At 46.4% G+C, this 23,974-nt stretch overlaps 1 pseudogene; it reads left to right on the top strand.

The window, feature by feature from the left end:
* Positions 1–269: 269 nt before the first annotated feature.
* LOC139581906 (F-box only protein 38-like) lies at positions 270–23,663 on the top strand (annotated as a pseudogene).
* The last annotated feature ends 311 nt before the right edge of the window (positions 23,664–23,974 follow it).

Below are 23,974 nucleotides of genomic sequence, written 5' to 3'. Positions count from 1 at the left end.
CCCCTGTGGAAGGCATGCGCTATTCCCCTAAAGGAATCGCATTTTAATGATTGACTTAACTCATCAATATGCTTTTTGAAAGATACCCAGATGTTTTTAAGCGGGCACATGATCAATGTAGGCACCATCCATAAATCATCAGAAACTGTTGAACTAAGCTTAAAAAGCTTTTTGGAAAATAACATATACTTAGTTTTACCTGCGTTAGGGACCAATTTCAGTTCAAGGGCTTTCCTCGTCCATGCAGGTATCTACCTACGCAGGACGTCATGTGTATGGAGTGCCTGTCTCGGAAGCTCCGAGAGGCGGTAACACAGTACCTGCGGCGGGTGAAGGTGGTGGACCTGTGTGCCAGCCGCTGGTGGGAGTACATTCCCTCAGGTAGGCAGAGAGGTACATGGTATGCTTTGTATTTGATTATTGATTATGATTGATTATGATAATGATCCTATGCAGAATAGTTGATAGTTATTTTTTTGAATGGTAAATTTTTTGGGGCTGTCAAACACAAATGAAAGATTAAAGCACTTAAGATTGCAGGTAATATGTACGTACTCTGTGATAGGGAACCTATACAGACTTCACTCTGTAGTTAACCCTCTGTAACTGTTCTGGCCTGGTGCAATGGAGCAGGATTCACGGACCCCAATTTCCTTATGCTGCTGAAGAAGATGCCAGACCTGAAGCAGCTGTATGGACTGCACCCCCGCTACCTGGAGCACCGCAAGGTCCGGGGATACCATGCTTTCAGCATCCCAGGAGTACTGGAGGCTCTTCAGGCCTGCCCCAATCTGCTGGTGAGTCTGGGGCTCATGTGTACTGCACTACTTTTGACAAGGGCCCATAGGGCTCTGGTTGAAAGTAGTGCACTATATATAGGGAATAGGGTGCCATTTGGGACACGACCTGTGACTGTTATGTTCAATTCAGAAAACAACATTCATGTTGAGGTGATCTTCAAAGCTATTTATACGTTTGCATAAAGATCTTTTATAGTGATACCTACGCAGGACGTCATGTACGTGTACGCTAAGACATTTAGAGTTATACCAGCTCTATGATACTGTATGCCTAGTAGAGATGTTGTGTACGCTAAGATGTCTTCGTCTGTCCGTGTACGCTAAGATGTCTTCGTCTGTCCGTGTACGCTAAGATGTCTTCGTCTGTCCGTGTACGCTAAGATGTCTTCGTCTGTCTGCAGGGAGTGGAGACGTCTCATCTGGAGCTGGTGGAGGTGATCTGGCACTACATGCCTCAGGTCCACATCCTGGGGAAGTTCCGCAGCCACAGCGGGATGTTCCCCATTCCCCCCGAAAACAAGCTCGCCACCCCCATCGCCGCCAAAATACAAACCCTGCATCTCATCGGTGAGTGCATCAGGGACTATAGCTACCTGTCTGTTTAGGCCATGATACCCTAGCCTGGTAACAGAGCTGTGTGGGCTTTAGATAACTCCTTTGTTGTGCTCAATGGACAACTGTATTTACCAGGCTAAAGACACTCACCACAGTGTACTACGTTATTGTACTCCTCTTATGTCCCAGGGGTGAATGTGCCAGAGATCCCTTGTGTGTCCATGCTGAGACACCTCTACCTAAAGTGGGTTCGCCTGACCAAGCCCCAGCCCTTCAAAGACTTCCTGTGTGTCAGCCTACGGACCTTTGTGATGAGGAACTGCGCGGGCCCCACCAACTCCCTGAAGTACGTTCCCCTGGTGACAGGCCTGGCCTCAGCCGGCAACCTGAAGCAGCTGGAGTTGGTCAGAGTACCCTTCCTTGGGGGGCTCATCCAGCACGTGGTGGAGGACAGCTGGAAGTCAGGTAAGCTGAAGGACCATCTTAATGATATTCAGTACAGTTTATGTGTGTTTCAATCACCCTCTGCATTTACTCCTACCTATTGTGCCCCAGGGGGATTTTGCAATTTGCACACTATTGTATTTGGTGCCTGTAAGAATGCACTTGAAGTTGACCTGGGCTACCTCATCATTACTGCTGCACGCAGGTAACAACTCACTGTTTAAGATCATTCAATAGATAAACATGATGAATGGGGAGATTTAGCAAGTGCTTTGGGTTTTCCTCTAGATTGCGTGAGGTTTGAATCCAGCCTTCCCTAACCAAAGATGGGGTGTTCTGTGCACTGAAGATGGCTGAACTGGAGTTCCCCCAGTTTGAGACTTTGCACCTCGGATACGTTGATGAGTTCCTATTGCAGTGTGAGTCAGTCAAGGTCTAAGATGTTATACTGTATAGTTACTAGTGCTGAGTAATTAGTGCTTTATGAGGTCAGTTTCGATTTGATCAAAAATATATATATCACGATTTAGGTTTCTATAATAATAAAAAAAAACATTAAATGCACTATGCATTATGTGGGTTGAATGCGGTAACAACACAGAATAAAACAATGAAAGTCCTGTGATGGAAGTGACTGCCCATGACTGCTTATCACACAAGTAATGTGAATAACCAACAGTTATTATAGGCACTATAGTGTTGCCAGCCTAATCTCGGGAGTTGATAGGCTTGAAGTCCTAAACAGCGCTGTGCTTGAAGCATTACGAAAAGCTGCTGGCAAACGGAGGAAAGTGCGGTTTGAATGAATGCTTACGAGCCTGCTGCTGCCTACTACCGCTCAGTCAGACTGCTCTATCAAATATCAAATCATAGACTTAATTATAATAAACACACAGAAATACAAGCCTTAGGTCATTAATATTGTAAAATCCGGAAACTATCATTTCGAAAACAAAACGTTTATTCTTTCAATGAAATACGGAACCGTTCCGTAATTTATCGAACGGGTGGAAACCCTAAGTCTAAATATTGCTGTTACCTTGCACAACCTTCAATGTAATGTCATAATTGTGGTCTTTGTTAGGAAGAAATGGTCTTCACACAGTTCACAACGAGCCAAGCGGCCCAAACTGCTGCATATACCCTGACTCTGCTTGCACTGAACGCAAGAGAAGTGACACAATTTCCCTAGTTAATATTGCCTGCTAACATGAATTTATTTTAACTAAGTATGCAGGTTTAAATAAATGCACTTGTGTATTGATTTTAAGAAAGGCATTGATGTTTATGGTTAGGTACATTGGTGCAACGATTGTGCTTTTTTCGCAAATGCGCTTTTGTTAAATCATCACCTGTTTGACGAAGTTGAAGTAGGCTGTGATTCAATGATAAATTAACAGGCACCGCATTGATTATATGCAACGCAGGACAAGCTAGTTAAACTAGTAATATCATCAACCATGTGTAGTTAACTAGTGATTATGTTAAGATTGATTGTTTTTTATAAGATAAGTTTAATGCTAGCTAGCAACTTACCTTGGCTCCTTGCTGCACTCGCGTAACAGGTGGTCAATCTGCCACGCAGTCTCCTCGTGGATTGAAATGTAATCGACCATAATCGGCATCCAAAAATGACGATTACCGATTTCTGAAAACTTGAAATCGGCCCTAATTAATCGGCCATGCCGATTTAATCAGTTGACCTCTAGTTGAAAATCACTGAGCTCTTCAGTAAGACTATTTCACTGACAATGTTTGTCTATGGAAATTGCATGGCTGTGTGCTAAATTCATACACTTGTCAGCAACGTGTATGGCTGAAATAGCCAAATCCACTCATTTGAAAGGGTTTAAACATACTTTTGGATATATAGTGTATAATAATATGTAATTTAGCAGATGCTTTTATTCAAAGCAACTTAGTCATGCATGCAAACATTTCAGGTATGGGTGGCTCCCAGGAATCAAACCCGCAATCCTGGCATTGCAAGCGACATGCTCTACCAACTGGGCCATACAGGACCAGTATATATGATATTAACCACCTTGGAAGACTGAATATGAAGTGCTTAATACAGGCTGGTCTATATAGTTAACACCTTCTAGGTCATAATGTTCCCTGTCCTGAACTGTTGTCTCTGAGTGACCTCTGTTTCTCCCTCAGCGCTGTGCCCGTGTGGGTCTAAGTGCTGGCACTGGAATAGGTGTCTCCTCAGCTCTGGTCAGCAACCAGAACTCGCACAACAACAACGCACCCAACATCCCACCGCACAACAATGACAACGAGGAGGGTGGTGCTGCTGCTGCCATGCCTCAGCCACAACACAGGGCAGAGGGTACGCCGCCGCTCACAATCTTACTTTACTACATGACAATATAAACTGGGTGGTTTAAGCCCTGAATGCTTATTGGCTGAAAGCCATGGTATATCATACCGTATACCATGGGTATGACAAAACATTTATTTTTACTGCTCTAATTACGTTGGTAACCAGTTTATGTTAGCAATAAGGCACCTCGGGAGTTTGTAGTATATGGCCGATATACAACCCCTAAGGTCTGTATCCAGGCACTCTGCGTTGCGCATAAGAACAACCCTTAGCCGTGGTATATTGGTCATATACCACACCCCCTTAGGCATTATTGCTTAATTATAACATTCCTACAACATTGCTACTATTGCTACAAACTCATGGCCTTAATACTACTGGTCCTCTGCTGCAGAGCTTCCTGAGGTGAATGGGATGGTGCTGGAGGAGAACATTGAGGCTGAGGTGGTGGGCGAGGCCTGGCCTGTCGAGGATGAAGAACCGCCTGATCCTGGTCCCAGTCAGCCTGCTGAGGAGGAAGAACCGCCTGGTCCCAGTCAGCCTGCTGAGGAGGAAGAACCGCCTGGGCCCAGTCAGCCTGCTGAGGAGGAAGAACCGCCTGGTCCCAGTCAGCCTGCTGAGGAGGAAGAACCGCCTGGTCCCAGTCAGCCTGCTGAGGAGGAAGAACCGCCTGGTCCCAGTCAGCCTACTGAGGAGGAAGAACCGCCTGGTCCTGGTCCCAGTCAGCCTGCTGAGGAGGAAGAACCGCCTGGTCCCAGTCAGCCTGCTGAGGAGGAAGAACCGCCTGGTTCTGGTCCCAGTCAGCCTGCTGAGGAGGAAGAACCGTCTGGTCCCAGTCAGCCTGCCAACCCTCAGCCTGACAAGGAACAAGCAGGTCTGGACAGAACTAAATCCATAACAGAAAAGGGACGTTTCTCATTTTTATTTATCTCGCTCCTCTGACTTATTTTCTCTCTCTCTCTCTCTCTCTCTCTCTCTCTCTCTCTCTCTCTCTCTCTCTCTCTCTCTCTCTCTCTCTCTCTCTCTCTCTCTCTCTCTCTCTCTCTCTCTCTCTCTCTCTCTCTCTCTCTCAAATTCAAATTCAAATTCAAATTCAAGCTGCTTTATTGGCATGAAAAACATTGTGTCAATATTGCCAAAGCAACAATGTATACAATATACATTGTAATACAATTAAAACAATGACAAATAATAATATAGAATGGCAGTAAATAATAATACAAAATTAAATATAAAAAATAGTAACAATAAAATGGTAACAGTCAATAGTCGAATGTAATGTATGGTGTAATGCACCACTACCACCACCACTATCATTAAACTGCTATCATTACCATTACCACCCATACCATTACTATTTGGAATGATAAACAACAATAATAATACTAATAACAATAACAGTAATAACAATAACAGTCATAATAAGTAAGTTACTGCTTACTATGCAGATGTTATTATTCAGTGTCCCTCAGGCTATGGCAGGCAAATACATATTTGCTCCTTCGCCCATGAGTATTTTTAGTTTTTTGAGATGATAATGATTAATTCAAAGCATTTAAGATATTGCATGTAAAACACTCATACGCATACTAAAACTTATACATATGCGTAGGCCTATATGCACCGGCCAGTTTATTAGGTATACCCAACTAGTACCGGGTCTGATCCCCCTTTGCCGCCGTAATAGTCTGAATTCTTCAGGGCATGGATTCTACAAGGTGTCGGAAACATTAGTTGCTGAATTGGTATCAAGAGACCTAACGTGTGCAAGGAAAACATTCCCTACACCGGTACACCACGGCCACCAGCCTGTACCAGGCAAGATGGGTCCATGGACTCGTGCTGCTTTCACAAAATCCTGACTGCCATCAGCATGACGCAACAGGAACAGGGATTCGTCAGACCAGGTGATGTTTTTCAATCAATTGTTCAGTGTTGATGATCTCGTGCCCACTGGAGCCACTTCTTCTTGTTTTTAGCCGATAGGAGTGTGGTCGTCTGCTGCAATAGCCCATCCGTGACAAGGACCGACGAGTTGTAGCTTTCCGAGATGCCGTTCTGCATACCACTGTTGTACTACGCCTTTATTTGTCTGTTTGTGGCCTGCCTGTTAGCTTGCATGATTTTTGCAATTGTCCTTCGACCTCTCTCATCAACGAGCAGTTTTCGCCCACAGGACTGCCACTGACTGGATGTTTTTTGTTTCACACCATTCTCTGGAAACCGAGGCCGTTTCTGAGATACTGGCATCGACGATAACGTCACGCTCAGTCGACTAGGTCACTCGTTTTGCCCGTTCTAACATTTAATCGAATAGTAACCGAATGCCTCAATGCCTATCTGCTTTATATAGCAAGCCACGGCCACGTCTCACTGTCTGTAGGAGCAAACCATTTTCAGGAATATGGTGGAGTACGTAATAACTGTCTGGTGCATGTACTGTATATGAGCGTGAATTAAAATAATGATTGTGCCGTTATACAATACATGGCCTACCGCATATTACTCACGGCAGAAAAACATACAAAAAAATACTGATTTAAGATGTCTTTAGTACATAATTGGTGTAGCCTATACTCCAAAATGAAACAAATTCTAGTAATTGCCTTTGTGTGGACTATATTATTATGCATACGGGATGGACTGGTTACCTAATGTTATGCGCCAGACATTCTATCCATGAGTGTGGGAGAGAACATATAGGCAGGCCTAGGCAATGCTGTTGGTTCTTGATTGTGCAGGGTGGATTACCGTGTTGGCCTACAATTCTACAGTGCCTTTGGAATGTATTCAGACCAATTTACTTTCCCCGCATTGTTACGTTAAAGCCTTATTCTAAAATGTATTAAATCGTTTTTTTCCCTCAAATCTACACACAATACCCCATAATGACAAAGCAAAAACTGAAATATCACATTTACATAAGTATTCAGACCCTTTACTCAGTACTTTGTTGAAGAACCTTTGGCAGCAATTACAGCGTTGTGTCTTCTTGTGTATAACGCTACAAGCTTGGCACACCTGTGCATTTGGGGAGTTTCTTCCATTCTTCTCTGCAGATGCTCTCAAGCTCTGTCAGGTGTGATGGGGAGCGTTGCTGCACAGCTATCTTCAGGTCTCTCCAGAGATGTTAGATCGGGTTCAAGTCCATGCTCTGGCTGGGCCACTCAAGGACATTGAGACTTGTCCCAAAGCCACTCCTGTGTTGTCTTGGCTGTGTGCTTAGGGTCGTTGTCCTGTTGGAAGGTGAACCTTCGCCCCAGTCTGAGGTCCTGAGCGCTCTGGATCAGGTTTTCATCAAGGATCTGTGTGCTCCGTTCATTTTTCCCTCGATCCTGACTAGTCTGCCAGTCCCTGCCACTGAAAAACATCCCCACCGCATGATGCTGCCACCACCATGCTTCACCGTAGGGATGGTGCCAGGTTTCCTCCAGACGTGACGCTTGGCATTCAGGCCAAAAAGTTCAATCTTGGTTTCATCAGACCAGAGAATCTTGTTTCTCATGGTCTGAGAATCCTCCAAGCGGACTGTCATGCGCCTTTTACTGAGGAGTGGCTTCCGCCTGGCCACTCTACAATAAAGGCCTGATTGGTGGAGTGTTGCAGAGATGGTTGTCCTTCCGGAAGGTTCTCCAATCTCCACAGAGGAACTCTAGAGCTCTGTCAGAGTGACCATCGGGTTCTTGGTCACCTTCCTGACCAAGGCCCTTCTCTCCCGGTTTCTCCGTTTGGCCTGGCGGCCAGCTGTAGGGAGAGTCTTGGTGGTTCCAAACTTCTTCCATTTAATAATGATGGAGGCCACTGTTCTTGGGGACCTACAATGCTGCAGACATTTTTTTTGTACCCTTCCCCAGATCTGTGCCTCGTCACAATCCTGTCTCGGAGCTCTACGGACAATTCCTTCGACCTCATGGCTTGGTTTTTGCTGTGACGTGCACTGTCAACTGTGGGATCTTATATAGACAGATGTGTGCCTTTCCAAATCATGTCCAATCAATTGAATTTACCACAGGTGGACTCCAATCAAGTTGTAGAAACATCTCAAGGATGATCAATGGAAACAGGATGCACCTGAACTCAACTTCAAGTCTCATATTAAAGGGTCTGAATACTTATGTATATAAGGTATTTCTGTTTTTTCATTTGAAGACATTAGCAAATATTTCTAATAACCTTTTTTCACTTTGTCATTATGGGGTATTGTCTAGATGGCTGAGGATTTTTTACTGTATATTATAGTGAATTTAATTTTGAATAGCCTAGTAATAGGGCATTTTTAATATTTTCATAATAGGCTGACACATGACCTTTTAGATAGAGTATCTCACCACCATGTGTTTCCATCTCTCCTCTTTCCTTCATTCCTTTCTCCAGCACGCAAAGATGGGGGCTGTCAACCGTTTAATATGTTTCGTTGTGAAAACATGTTGATGTTCCCGAACAGATTTCACTTGGTTTCCCAAATGAAGCTTTGGGTAGCTGCAGCACAGGGTTGAAGAGCCCATGGCATACAGAGATTGGGTGGAATATCACCTGTAGCGCAGCAAGAGGCAGCATGCTCCTCAAACAGTGGTTGATACGTGACGTGAAATAACTGTTCTTATAAGACATTTCTATATATGCAATCCTGTGTGAAAGCATAGTTGTAATGTTTGAGGATCCCAGCTGCTACTATATGTATTTCACAGGCACTCACCTTTAAAACCGGCATGATTTAAACCGCGGGTAAGCGGCCTCCGTGCATACGGATTAGGTATTTTTTCCCCCCTGACCCTGTTCCTACCCATTTGATAGTTGTCCATTTCTAAATCGAAACAAATTTTCCACATACGACAAAATTTAAATTGAGAGTAGTCTGATGGGTGACAATATATGATCACTTGATGAGAGAACAGGGTGTGCAGCCCGAGGCAAAGAACAGGGCACAAGCTTTTTTTGCTACCTTTTTCAAATAGTCAGTAGGATAGTGGCAGCATGCAGCCCATGTATATTAGATTTCTTAGACATTCTAAATTTGCCAAATTTTACATTTACATTTAAGTCATTTAGCAGACGCTCTTATCCAGAGCGACTTACAAATTGGTGCATTCACCTTATGATATCCAGTGGAACAACCACTTTACAATAGTGCATCTAACTCTTTTAAGGGGGGGGGGGGGTTAGAAGGATTACTTTATCCTATCCTAGGTATTCCTTAAAGAGGTGGGGTTTCAGGTGTCTCCGGACGGTGGTGATTGACTCCGCTGACCTGGCGTCGTGAGGGAGTTTGTTCCACCATTGGGGTGCCAGAGCAGCGAACAGTTTTGACTGGGCTGAGCGGGAACTGTACTTCCTCAGAGGTAGGGAGGCGAGCAGGCCAGAGGTGGATGAACGCAGTGCCCTTGTTTGGGTGTAGGGCCTGATCAGAGCCTGAAGGTACGGAGGTGCCGTTCCCCTCACAGCTCCGTAGGCAAGCACCATGGTCTTGTAGCGGATGCGAGCTTCAACTGGAAGCCAGTGGAGAGAGCGGAGGAGCGGGGTGACGTGAGAGAACTTGGGAAGGTTGAACACCAGACGGGCTGCGGCGTTCTGGATGAGTTGTAGGGGTTTAATGGCACAGGCAGGGAGCCCAGCCAACAGCGAGTTGCAGTAATCCAGTCGGGAGATGACAAGTGCCTGGATTAGGACCTGCGCCGCTTCCTGTGTGAGGCAGGGTCGTACTCTGCGAATGTTGTAGAGCATGAACCTACAGGAACGGGTCACCGCCTTGATGTTAGTTGAGAACGACAGGGTGTTGTCCAGGATCACGCCAAGGTTCTTAGCACTCTGGGAGGAGGCCACAATGGAGTTGTCAACCGTGATGGCGAGATCATGGAATGGGCAGTCCTTCCCCGGGAGGAAGAGCAGCTCCGTCTTGCCGAGGTTCAGCTTGAGGTGGTGATCCGTCATCCACACTGATATGTCTGCCAGACATGCAGAGATGCGATTCGCCACCTGGTTATCAGAAGGGGGAAAGGAGAAGATTAATTGTGTGTCGTCTGCATAGCAATGATAGGAGAGACCATGTGAGGATATGACAGAGCCAAGTGACTTGGTGTATAGCGAGAATAGGAGAGGGCCTAGAACAGAGCCCTGGGGGACACCAGTGGTGAGAGCACGTGGTGCGGAGACAGATTCTCGCCACGCCACCTGGTAGGAGCGACCTGTCAGGTAGGACGCAATCCAAGCGTGGGCCGCGCCGGAGATGCCCAACTCGGAGAGGGTGGAGAGGAGGATCTGATGGTTCACTGTATCAAAGGCAGCCGATAGGTCTAGAAGGATGAGAGCAGAGGAGAGAGAGTTAGCTTTAGCAGTGCGGAGCGCCTCCGTGACACAGAGAAGAGCAGTCTCAGTTGAATGACTAGTCTTGAAACCTGACTGATTTGGATCAAGAAGGTCATTCTGAGAGAGATAGCAGGAGAGCTGGCCAAGGACGGCACGTTCAAGAGTTTTGGAGAGAAAAGAAAGAAGGGATACTGGTCTGTAGTTGTTGACATCGGAGGGATCGAGTGTAGTTTTTTTTAGAAGGGGTGCAACTCTCGCTCTCTTGAAGACGGAAGGGACGTAGCCAGCGGTCAAGGATGAGTTGATGAGTGAGGTGAGGTAAGGGAGAAGGTCTCCGGAAATGGTCTGGAGAAGAGAGGAGGGGATAGGGTCAAGCGGGCAGGTTGTTGGGCGGCCGGCCGTCACAAGACGCGAGATTTCATCTGGAGAGAGAGGGGAGAAAGAGGTCAAAGCACAGGGTAGGGCAGTGTGAGCAGAACCAGCGGTGTCGTTTGACTTAGTAAACGAGGATCGGATGTCGTCGACCTTCTTTTCAAAATGGTTGACGAAGTCATCCGCAGAGAGGGAGGAGGGGTGGGGAGGGGGAGGAGGATTCAGGAGGGAGGAGAAGGTGGCAAAGAGCTTCCTAGGGTTAGAGGCAGATGCTTGGAATTTAGAGTGGTAGAAAGTGGCTTTAGCAGCAGAGACAGAAGAGGAGAATGTAGAGAGGAGGGAGTGAAAGGATGCCAGGTCCGCAGGGAGGCGAGTTTTCCTCCATTTCCGCTCGGCTGCCCGGAGCCCTGTTCTGTGAGCTCGCAATGAGTCGTCGAGCCACGGAGCAGGAGGGGAGGACCGAGCCGGCCTGGAGGATAGGGGACATAGAGAGTCAAAGGATGCAGAAAGGGAGGAGAGGAGGGTTGAGGAGGCAGAATCAGGAGATAGGTTGGAGAAGGTTTGAGCAGAGGGAAGAGATGATAGGATGGAAGAGGAGAGAGTAGCGGGGGAGAGAGAGCGAAGGTTGGGACGGCGCGATACCATCCGAGTAGGGGCAGTGTGGGAAGTGTTGGATGAGAGCGAGAGGGAAAAGGATACAAGGTAGTGGTCGGAGACTTGGAGGGGAGTTGCAATGAGATTAGTGGAAGAACAGCATCTAGTAAAGATGAGGTCAAGCGTATTGCCTGCTTTGTGAGTAGGGGGGGAAGGTGAGAGGGTGAGGTCAAAAGAGGAGAGGAGTGGAAAGAAGGAGGCAGAGAGGAATGAGTCAAAGGTAGACGTGGGGAGGTTAAAGTCACCCAAAACTGTGAGAGGTGAGCCATCCTCAGGAAAGGAACTTGTCAAGCTCATTGATGAACTCTCCAAGGGAACCTGGAGGGCGATAAATGATAAGGATGTTAAGCTTGAAAGGGCTGGTAACTGTGACAGCATGGAATTCAAAGGAGGCGATAGACAGATGGGTCAGGGGAGAAAGAGAGAATGTCCACTTGGGAGAGATGAGGATCCCAGTGCCACCACCCCGCTGACCAGAAGCTCTCGGGGTGTGCGAGAACACGTGGGCAGACGAGGAGAGAGCAGTAGGAGTAGCAGTGTTATCTGTGGTAATCCATGTTTCCGTCAGTGCCAAGAAGTCGAGGGACTGGAGGGAAGCATAGGCTGAGATGAACTCTACCTTGTTGGCCGCAGATCGGCAGTTCCAGAGGCTGCCGGAGACCTGGAACTCCACGTGGGTCGTGCGCGCTGGGACCACCAGGTTAGAGTGGCAGCGGCCACGCGGTGTGAAGAGTTTGTATGGTCTGTGCAGAGAGGTAGAGAAGAGGGATAGACAGACACATAGTTGACAGGCTACAGAAGAGGCTACGCTAATGCAAAGGAGATTGGAATGACAAGTGGACTACACGTCTCGAATGTTCAGAAAGTTAAGCTTACGTTGCAAAAAATCTTATTGACTAAAATGATACAGTACTGCTGGCTGGTGAAGTAGGCTAGCTAGCAGTGGCTGCGTTGTTGACTTTGTTTGAAAGTGTAGCTGGCTAGGTAACCTCGATAACTGGCTAGGTAACCTCGATAACCTCGATAATTACTCTAAACTACACAATTATCTTGGATACAAAGACAGCAAAGACAACTATGTAGTTAGCTAACACTACACTAATCAGGTCGTTCCGTTGTAATGTAATAGTTTCTACAGTGCTGCTATTCGGTAGAAGTTGGCTAGCTGGCTAGCTAGCAGTGTTGACTAGGTAGGAGAACGGCGGCGCGGCGGACGAAAATAGCTGGCTAGCTAACCTCGATAATTACTCTAAACTACACAATTATCTTAGATACAAAGACAGCAAAGACAACTATGTAGCTAGCTAACACTACACTAATCAAGTCGTTCCGTTGTAATGTAATAGTTTCTACAGTGCTGCTATTCGGTAGAAGTTGGCTAGCTGGCTAGCTAGCAGTGTTGACTACGTTAGAAGGACGAAAATAGCTGGCTAGCTAACCTCGATAATTACTCTAATTACTCTAAACTACACAATTATCTTTGATACAAAGACGGCTATGTAGCTAGCTAAGAAAAAATTGCCAAATCTAAATCTAGCGTAGAAGACTTTTACGCTCGACATAGCCACTTCATATCCTTTTCTAGTTTATTCAGCTAAGATGCAAAACATGTTTGTTAATTAATGGTCAATTACCGTAAGACCGGCACCCATTTGCATTACATAGTCCTAGTAGTGAGTCTCTCAAATCTTTACTCCTCACATCGAAAAGAGGCTTTTACAATTCTGGTAGAATATGAGACCATAAGAGCCAAAATGTTGACGATGAAAAGCTATTTTCTATCCTTACCATGAGACTCAATTATTTCCATGGCTTGTATTTACATTGTCACAGCTAGTCTCAGTATGTTCTTAGTCCTGTGCTGTGTGTGTTCTAGGTAAAGGGAAGACGCCCCTGCGTCAGCGAGGGACACCCTTACAGGAGCCCAGCTGTGAGAAGAGCTGCCAGGTCACCAGTGAGCAGACCAAGGCTGACTTGAAGGCTGCAACTGAGGTCCCTGACAAAGACAAGAGCTCCAAGGAGCCTGCGGCAGGAGCAGGGGAGGCTGGGGGGCAGGGACTGCTGGGGGGACAGTCTGCACCACAGGGGGCTGTGTATGCTCTGTCCACTGGAGAGAAGACTCCGAGAACCGGGAGGAACAGGCCAGGGCAGGGGAGCTGGGAGACGAGGGGATGGTCAGGACTCGCTGCACCTGCAGTAGGGCTCGCCCCGGCCCAGAGGAAAGGACTCGAGGTGGGCCCAACCACCCATCCTCTGGAGGGTCAGGAGGAGGGGACAGGACCCTAGAGAGGAGGCAGGATCTGGGGGGGGAGAGCAGGGGCAGAGGGGCTGGAGGCCGGGGACCCTGTTGAGGAGAGCCCAGCCAGGGCGAGGGGTATGGCTGAGGGGCATGGTGGTGAGAGGATGTCGGGCCAGAGCTTCAGGGAGGTCCACGGAGCAGAGCCCCAGCCCAGGGGGTTAAGGGACAGCTTCCCCAGTAGACCTTTCACCCGCGCCCGCAGCAGACTGTCGCTCTCTGTCAGAGCATGGAACACTTGTAACACTCATAATTTGAAATCCATGTCATCAAATTGTATTCAATATTGTAAGCTGAAGAAACACAGGTAGTCGAGTGTGTCTGTGGCTTTAATAGTGAAGGAGGAAGCCTGTGGAAAATGTGAGTTCCTCATAGAGCTTCTGTTGTTTCTTCTCATGCAGAGCTGTCCAAGCCTCGGGTCACGGTGAAGAGGAAACCCACAGCAGGGACACTACACCTACTGGGATGAGTCTCAGGCTGCGTCCCAATTGCCACTACATAGGGAATAGGGTGCCATTTCGGGGGGGGGGGACCCTTCTCCCTGAGCAAAGCAGCACAGAACTTCATGGTGAAATGAAGGACATGAACTCCCTTCTAACTGCAGCGCCCTGTGACACAATCCCTTCCTATGCCATGAAGGTGCGGATGCTAAAATCCAAAAACCTGGTGGGAATCACCCTCACTAACTGTGGCATCACTGACCTGGTGCTGAAGATGCCCCAAGATGTTTGTTCACGGTAGGTTTCCCTTCTATGTATAATCAGGGCTTGATAAGGAACATAATTAGTGGGCCATTCTCTCATACTAAGGTTAAGTCCCAAATAGCACCGTACTTTTGAGAAGTAGTGTACTATATAGAGAATAGGGGGACATTTAAGAGGCACGTGGGCCCTGGTCAAAAGTAGTGTTCTATATAGGGAGTAGGGTGCCATTTGGGATGAACATTAACCCTCTGCTGTCCCCCGCTGTGTCCCTAGCCACGCGCTGCAGAGTGCTGAAGCATCTGAAGGTGGAAAGTGCTCCCATAGTGAACCGTTTCGACTACGCACAGTGTAAGAAGCTGGACATGGAGCAGGTCCTGGATCAGATCCTCCGCATGCCCCCTGAGAGGAACCGTATCATCTACATGCGCCCCATGCAGCAGGTCAGGACCACTGCCTGGAACTCCTTGTATAGTCCTTGTATAGTCCATAGCTCCCAACTAATAAAATTGGATTGTAACCTAGGTCAAATATGTGTATAATCTCAATTCAGTCTGTCTGCACATTAAATAGGATTTGCAGAGGAAATGTGACCAGGTTTTCTCCATAAAGCACATTATATAACCCCTTTGTGTGTAACGGATGTGAAATGGCTAGCTAGTTAGCGGGTACGCGCTACTAGCATTTCAATCAGTTACGTCACTTGCTCTGAAACCTAGAAGTAGTGTTGCCCCTTGCTCTGCAAGGGCCGCGGCCTTTGTGGAGCGATGGGTAACGATGCTTCGTGGGCGACCGTTGTTGATGTGTGCATAGGGTCCCTGGTTCGCGCCCGGGGCGAGGGGACGCCATAAAGTTATACTGTTACATTGATGCTGTTGACCCGGATCACTGGTTGCTGCGGAAAAGGAGGAGGTTGAAAGGGGGGTGAGTGTAACAGATGTGAAATGGCTAGCTAGTTAGCGGGTTGTCGTGGCAGAATCAGATTTAGCTAAGTAACATAGATAGATAAGATGTTATTTTCATCATATGCTTGTGAGATACTTGTCATTAGAATCTTCTGAGCTAGGGATTGGTAACTTGGGGCCAGAGAGGGGAGAGGTCAGGCTTGTCTTCATAAGTCAATGTATCTGTTAAACCATGTGGTACTAAGTAGAATATCAGAAGGGGAGGAGGACAGAGTGGAACGTTGGTTTCTTATGGGAACGTTGTTTGTAACTATTCCTAAACCATGGGATGGAGTTATTAATTGGGGAACCAGTTAGTTATCTCATACAATGTCTGTACGCCAGTCACTCCCTACTTTTCTCATAGGGGGAAGGAGTTTGGCCGTGTTTGGAACCATTGTATGTCCCCTCTGAGGTTGCCCTTATCTTGACCTAGTATTTGACCTAAGGGGCTCACTGTCTGATTTTGAGTTTGTCCAGGTTTGGGAGTATCTAGAAATGACAATTGATATATGCCATTGGATGAGGTAATGTTTTGGTAGACAGTGAAGTATCAAGCATGAGATTTAAACCTTGTCTTGGGAGATCAAACTGAACGATGATTTATAGCTGATGCTGTCTAGCGATAGGATACTCCTCTTTCGGGTAAAGGATTCTTTGTAAGTTGAGAGGGGTGTATCTTGGCTATAAATGAAACTAAGAATTGTTTTGTAAGCACTCTCAGAGAATTCATTTATAGACACTGAATTGATCTGAGAGTCATTAAAGGGCTTTGGTGAAGCTTGTATATATATATTAAAGATGGAATATATAATTTAACTCTGACTTGTGTGTGGTTGGCTCTCTCTCTCTCTCTCTATTGAGTAATACAGGAAATTACCACGACAGGGTACGCGCTACTAGCATTTCAATCAGTTACGTCACTTGCTCTGAAACCTAGAAGTAGTGTTGCCCCTTGCTCTGCAAGGGCCGCGGCTTTTGTGGAGCGATGGGTAACGACGCTTCGTGGGCGACTGTTGTTGATGTGTGCATAGGGTTCCTGGTTCGCGTCGGGGCGAGGGGACGTACTAAAGTTATACTGTTACATGTGCATGATATGGTTTGTAAACCTAGTCTTACTCTGACCATCTCCTTGTTCCCTGTCCTAGATTGACTCTCTGGCCCTGGAGAGGAAACTGTTCCATGGGCCGTACCCCTACCACATCTCCATCATACATGAGTTCAGCAACCCCCCCAACGTCAGGAACAAGGTCAGAGTACGCAGCTGGATGGACACCATCGCCAACATCAGCCAGTGAGTAACACATACTGCTATCTAGTAATGATACTTTCACCTGAAAGATCCTCTGTTAAATAGACACAGTATATGACCAAAAGTCAGTATATGACCAAAAGTATGTGGACATCTGCTCGTCGAACATCTCATTCTAAAATCATGGTCATTAATATGGAGTTGGTCCCCCCTTTGCTTCTATAACAGCCTCCATTCTTCTGGGAAGGCTTTCCACTAGATGTTGGAATATTGCTGTGGGGACTTCCATTCAGCCACGAGCCTTAGTGAGGTTGGGCGATTAGGCCTGGCTCGCAGTTCGCATTCCAATTCATCCCAAAGGTGTTCAATGGGATTGAGGTCAGGGTTCTGTGCAGTCCAGTCAAGTTCTTGCACACCGATCTCGACAAATCATTTCTGTATGGACCTGGCTTTGTGCACGGGGGGCATTGTCATGCTGAAACAGGGAAGGGCCTTCCCAAACTGTTGCCACAAAGTTAGAAGCACAGAATCGTCTAGACTGTCATTGTATGCTGTAGTGTTAAGATTTCCCTTCACTGGAACTACGGAGCCCGAACCATGAAAAAACAGTCCTAGACAATTATTCCTCCTCCACCAAACTGTAAAGTTAGCACTATACACTTCCACATAACAACCCTTACAGTTGACCAGGGCAGACATTTTGACAAACTGACTTGTTTGGAAAGGTGGCATCCTATGACGGTGCCACGTTGAAAGTCAGCAAGCTCTTCAGTAAGGCCATTCTACTGCCGATGTTTGTCTATGACTGTGTGCTCGATGTTATACACCTCTCAGCAACAGCTGAGACAGCAACAGCTGTGGCTGAAATGGCCCAATCCCTAATTTGTTTTATTCTAACACTTTTCCCACGTGCAAAATAACATTCTGAACCTGTTAGTCAGTTTATATGGCTCCTTTCTGTTCCTTTTTAAACTTCTTATTTAATATTTTACATTTAGCTCGAAATTAAAATACTTCAATAGGTAGAGCAGCTTGCTATGGAGCGGGCAGGCTATGTACATGTAGGGTGCGGCATGCGACTGAAATTTTGCGGGTGAGGAGAGCGCTGGGCATGAAGCGCTGGCCATCTTGTTATGACCTGCATTGCCTGAATTAGGCCTACGGAGGAGCGGCTTCTATTGGGGAACTTTTAATGTATTTGAACTTCAGAGAGTTGTTAATCCAACCACGGTGTCAGATTTCAAAAAGGCTTTACGGCGAAAGCATATCATGCGATTATCTGAGAACAGTGCCCAGCAGACAAATCATTACAAACAGTTACCAGCCAAAGAGGAGTTACACAAGTCAGAAGTAGAGATAAAATTAATCACTGACCTTTGATGATCCTCATATGGTTGCACTCACAAGTCTCTCTTTATATACAAAAACCTCTGTTTTGTTTGCATTTTGTTCAGTAATCCACAGGCTCAAAGGCAATCACAACAGCCAGACGAAAAATCCGAAAAGTATCGGTGAAGTTCGTAGAAACGTGTCAAACAATGTTTATAATCAGTTCTCAGGTTGTTTTTAGCCTAAATAATCGATAATATTTCAAACGGACGATATAAAAGGTAAACAAGAAAGGCGCACTCTCGGTCTCGCGAATGAAAAATCTTTGGGACACTGAATGGTCCACTCATTCAAAGTGTTCTTACTCCCTAATTTTTCAGAATACAAGCCTGAAACCATTTCTAAAGACTGTTGACATCTAGTGGAAGCCATAGGAAGTGCAATTTGAGTCCTAATTCAATGGAATCTGTATAGGCAGTCAATGGAAAACTACAAAAATAGAAAAATCCCACTTCCTGGATGGATTTTTCTCAGGTTTTTGCCTGCCATATCAGTTCTGTTATACTCACAGACATTATTTTAACAGTTTTTGAAACTTTATAGTGTTTTCTATCCAAATCTACCAATTATATGCATATCCTAGCTTCTGGGCCAGAGAAACAGGCAGTTTACTTTGGGCACGCTTTTCATCCGGAGGTGATAATAGAGCACTCTACCCTAGTGCGGTTAACTAACGTTGGACCAGAGCTAGCCCTTGACCATGACTCTCCATTCCATTACACGAAGTGCCGCATAGAGTTTTAGAGAGCTAGACCAGAGCTAGCTAACAAGCTAGCTAGCTAGCTAGCACGCTTGTGTGTGCAAAGCGGCACCAGAATTAAAATAAAAACACATGTTTTTGTAATTAATAAATCCAATGAGACATGGCATAACTGGAGTACACTTAACTAGCATTGAAAAAGTGAATCCACTGTTCTCTAATAAAAAATCAATCTCCCTAATTTCTGAATCACGCCTTTAGAGGCTACTGCCCTATAGACATGGTATCACTGGCCATTTTTAATAATGGAACACTAGTCACTTTAATAATGTTTACATACTGCTTTACTCATCTCATATATATATATATATATATATATATATATATATATATATATATATATATATATATATATATATACTGTATTCTATTCTACTGTATTTTAGTCAATGCCACTCCGACATTGCTTGTCCTAATATTTATAGATTTCTTAATTCCATAATTTTAATTTTAGATTTGTATGTATTGTTGTGTAGTGTTAGATACTACTGTACCGTTGGAGCTAGGAACACAAGCATTTTGCTACACCCGCAATAACATCTGCTAAATAAGTGCATGTGACTAATAAGATTTGTAGCGTCACTAGCTACAGTAGACTATACAGGCTTTAGGGGAGGGGCAGGTAGCCTACACACACAAACTGGCAAAGATTTTCAGCTGGCAAGCAGGCAGACACTTGTGGGACTGGAAAGAAATGCCCAGAACATAAAATAATGTTATTAACTGGTTCCCATGCTTTTAAAATAATGGTTCTGTTCCGGAACAGTATAGATCACTTTCGTTCTTGCATCTGGTTCTGTTCCTCTAAAAAATGTTGTTCTTTCACAGTTTTCTGTTCTGTTCCCTGAATGGGTTCCAACCCCTGATGTTTGGTGTATTGCTGCCCTTCTGTTTCCTACAGTAGATCGCTTTCTTTATCATGGCCCTGGTGTCATTATAACTACAGCCAGCAGGTGGTGCTGTTGAGTCCTTTCTGACCTCAATCACTGTACTGTTGACATGGTGGTCAAGAACCAGTGTCCAGTTCCTTCCTTCCTCTATCTAAAAACCCGACATAAACAACCACTTTCATTTCATCAACAGGGAGCTCATTAAGTATGAGTTCTTCCCCGAAGCCATGCGGACGGAAGAGGATGTGAAGAAGTATCCCAACTACCCCTGGGGCCGAGACATCTACACCTTGGAGGGTGAGATGGAGGAAGTCCTGTTCAGCACTCTGAGACTGAGATTGGGTCTCTTCACAGCGGAGCTACGTCCTCCCGTAGGGTCACTATGCTACGTCCTCCCCTAGGGTCACTATGCTACATCCTCCCCTAGGGTCACTATGCTACGTCCTCCCCTAGGGTCACTATGCTACGTCCTCCCCTAGGGTCACTATGCTACGTCCTCCCCTAGGGTCACTATGCTACGTCCTCCCCTAGGGTCACTATGCTACGTCCTCCCCTAGGGTCACTATGCTACGTCCTCCCGTAGGGTCACTATGCTACGTCCTCCCCTAGGGTCACTATGCTACATAAACTAAACTTTTGTGTTTTTCCATGCTCCATTTACTGTCCCCCTCAGGTTTTCATGATGCAATTCCTACATTATTTAATCAGTTTTTCTCAATAGTTCCTTCACTAGTCCCTTAGTGTTTTGGTGGCAGCTGCTGCTCTGCCCTGTTGTGATATATCTACTCTCTCTGTCTGTAGGAGTGGTAGATGAAGTCCCCTACTCCATGATCACAGACTTCCCCTGGCTCCGTACCCTACATACAGCTGACCCCAACATTTACGCATGCTACGACTGAGGATGATGAGAGCCGTGAGTGGCCGTCACTATGTCCACAGCTCCACCAGGCCAAACTGCTGTCCTATTTCTACAATCATGTGTTATATGAGCCCAGTGATCTGGCTCTTTGTCTTTATTATTTTATTTTACCTTTATTTAACTAGGCAAGTCAGTTAAGAACAAATTCTTATTTTCAATGACGGCCTAGGAACAGTGGGTTAACTGCCTTGTTCAGGGGCAGAACGACAGATTTGATCTTGCAACCTTTTGGTTACTAGTCCAACGCTCTAACCACTAGGCTACGCTGCCGCCCCGTCTGTTGAGCCATTCACATGAATGTTTAGATCTTTTCAGGGCCTTCTTCTGTGATCGGTCTGGTACCTACCTGATAGGTAGCACTGAGTCTGTGCCAGTCAATCATAAGGTGCAGCCACTCTCTTAGTCCTGCAGCCACTCTCTTAGTCCTGCAGCCACTCTCTTAGTCCTGCAGCCACTCTCTTAGTCCTGCAGCCACTCTCTTAGTCCTGCAGCCACTCTCTTAGTCCTGCAGCCACTCTCTTAGTCCTGCAGCCACTCTCTTTGTCCTGCAGCCACTCTCTTTGTCCTGTGTCCTGCAGCCACTCTCTTTGTCTTGCAGCCACTGTCTTTGGCAAACAGGTTCTCTATTTATAGATCATTTACAGTTCTGTTATGAGTAGTACAGGTGGTCTTTGTGTCTTGAGCCATTTACGTAGTTAGAATAACTCTGAACTTCCTCTAAAATGGTAGCACCATTTAAGTCTGTGATTGTCAACCCTCTTCTCCTGTGTCTCTCCTGCAGCTACCATCTACGCCCCGCGGAGGAAGGGCCAGCTCTCGGCAGACATCTGCATGGAGACCATTGGCGAGGAGATCTCTGAGCGGCGCCAGATGCGGAAGGGCGTCTTCCAGCGCGTGGCCGTGGTCTTCATACACTACTGTGACGTACAGGGTGAACCTGTGGACGATGACCACATCTAGTGCTTTCTGTCCTGGGAGAGAGACAGCGGGAGGGGCTCTGTAGTGCAGACTCAACGCCCCTTGTTGAGTGAGAACTAGTGCTTGACTGCCTTTCCTATGGCGCTCCAGGGAGTTGGCACTGGGGTGTCTGTCTCGAGTTGCCTTGTTTTTGTATTTGCTGACCTTACATGAAGGGAGAGAGAGAGAGAAAGGCTGCTCAGTGTGTTTGTTCTCTTCTTAGCCATGGTTTAGGGATTGTTTCTCTCAGTGGGGGATTGACAGCTGCTTGAACTTTGAGGAGTTAGAGCTCCGCTCTGTTGCTACCATTCATACTCATAGATACGCTATGTTGACCTCTCATCTTTCCATGCACTGCCTCTCAGTAAAGGTGATGTTGGAATTGTGTGGTGGCCGGTGTATGTGTGAAAGCACCCAGGGTAGTGTGTATGCCTATGTTATTGTATGAATTGGATATCTGCATCGAGAGAAAACGGTGTGCATTAGCTTGGTGGAGAATTGAAAGCGCAGGGCTTAGTATTCTGTTCTCACTGGGATGTTACTTTTCTGAGGTTTTGAAATCCCTTTTTGTGTTTCAGAGAGATTTCCACTGCCATGGAAGAATATCAGTGTTTGAGAGTTTGGTGTTCTCACCTCCTACCTCTGGTGCTGACAGAAACCAGCTTTAGAGAAGCACCCTCAAGCTAAATGCTGCAAGTGCCCTTAGATTTGTTTGTAAAGAACATTTAGCTTTTGTTTCGTTTTTTCAAAATCGTTTTTTTTCTTATTTCTGCTTTGTTTAAATTAGTATTTCCTGTTTTTAATCCTTTTCTTCACCTCTTTTCCTGAGGTCTGTCATTTGGGGGGGGTCGGTTGGTTTGGTGTGCATTATGAGTTATGGTCTGTATTGCTCAGTTCTATTTACCTCACGACTTGGTCAAACGAGAGAGGACCGCGGCGGAATCCAAAGAAATGTGTTACCAAATAATTTCCACAAATTATCCTGAAGAAGAAAAATAGGAAAAAATACATTTAATTTATTTAGTCTTTCATGCATACAAGCATTTCAGAATTCTCCCTGCCTCTAATTGAACTCTCATTTCAAGACTAAGAAGGGCGCTGGCTGCTTTGATTTAAGGGGCATGGCTAGATAGGGTCCTAAAAGCATGTCTCATTCATCTCTAGATGACTGCAGGCATGCGGACTGTGTCCAAGCAAGAGGACCTTCCTTCAACACATTTGCTCCACATTGTGTTTTATGTGGAATAATAATACTGCTCTTTGGGAAGCACAGCTAAGTTTTGTTCATGTATGTGCACTGCACTGTAACACAGGAGGTAGGAGAAGAACAGGACAGGAACGTACCATATGATCTGGAGCTTCTTTTCAAGCTCTCTGGAGGTGAAAAAGACACTACTTTGCTCCCTAGTGTCTCCTACCTTTTGGATGTTTGAGTTTCAACAGGCTGTTGGACAGGAAGTCAGGTGGTGTATGCCAACAAACACGCATTTTGTCTTGACTACGCTGAATCTGTTAACTGTGAAAGAACCCCGTGTTCCTGAACTCAAGTTAGTTAAGGAAATCTATTTTGAAGGCCACTTTAAGAGTCTGAGGAAGAGCCATTAAAGTGGGATGACTCCATTTATTGCTGCTCTACTGTTTCTCTAGTCTGGGTGACTCCCTCCACCCTCCTCTTCCAAAGCCAAGCCAGTCTGGGTGACTCCCTCCACCCTCCTCTTCCAAAGCCAAGCCAGCCTGGGTGACTCCCTCCACCCTCCTCTTCCAAAGCCAGCCTGGGTGACTCCCTCCACCCTCCTCTTCCAAAGCCAAGCTAGCCTGGGTGACTCCCTCCACCCTCCTCTTCCAAAGCCAAGCCAGCCTGGGTGACTCCCTCCACCCTCCTCTTCCAAAGCCAGCCTGGGTGACTCCCTCCACCCTCCTCTTCCAAAGCCAAGCCAGCCTGGGTGACTCCCTCCACCCTCCTCTTCCAAAGCCAAGCCAGCCTGGGTGACTCCCTCCACCCTCCTCTTCCAAAGCCAGCCTGGGTGACTCCCTCCACCCTCCTCTTCCAAAGCCAAGCCAGCCTGGGTGACTCCATCCACCCTCCTCTTCCAAAGCCAGCCTGGGTGACTCCCTCCACCCTCCTCTTCCAAAGCCAAGCCAGCCTGGGTGACTCCATCCACCCTCCTCTTCCAAAGCCAGCCTGGGTGACTCCCTCCACCCTCCTCTTCCAAAGCCAAGCCAGCCTGGGTGACTCCCTCCACCCTCCTCTTCCAAAGCCAAGCCAGCCTGGGTGACTCCATCCACCCTCCTCTTCCAAAGCCAGCCTGGGTGACTCCCTCCACCCTCCTCTTCCAAAGCCAAGCCAGCCTGGGTGACTCCCTCCACCCTCCTCTTCCAAAGCCAGCCTGGGTGACTCCCTCCACCCTC

This window comes from Salvelinus alpinus, chromosome 7, assembly GCF_045679555.1.
Source record: "Salvelinus alpinus chromosome 7, SLU_Salpinus.1, whole genome shotgun sequence".
Lineage (NCBI taxonomy): Eukaryota > Metazoa > Chordata > Actinopteri > Salmoniformes > Salmonidae > Salvelinus > Salvelinus alpinus.
This window is presented reverse-complemented; position numbering and strand designations above follow the sequence as displayed.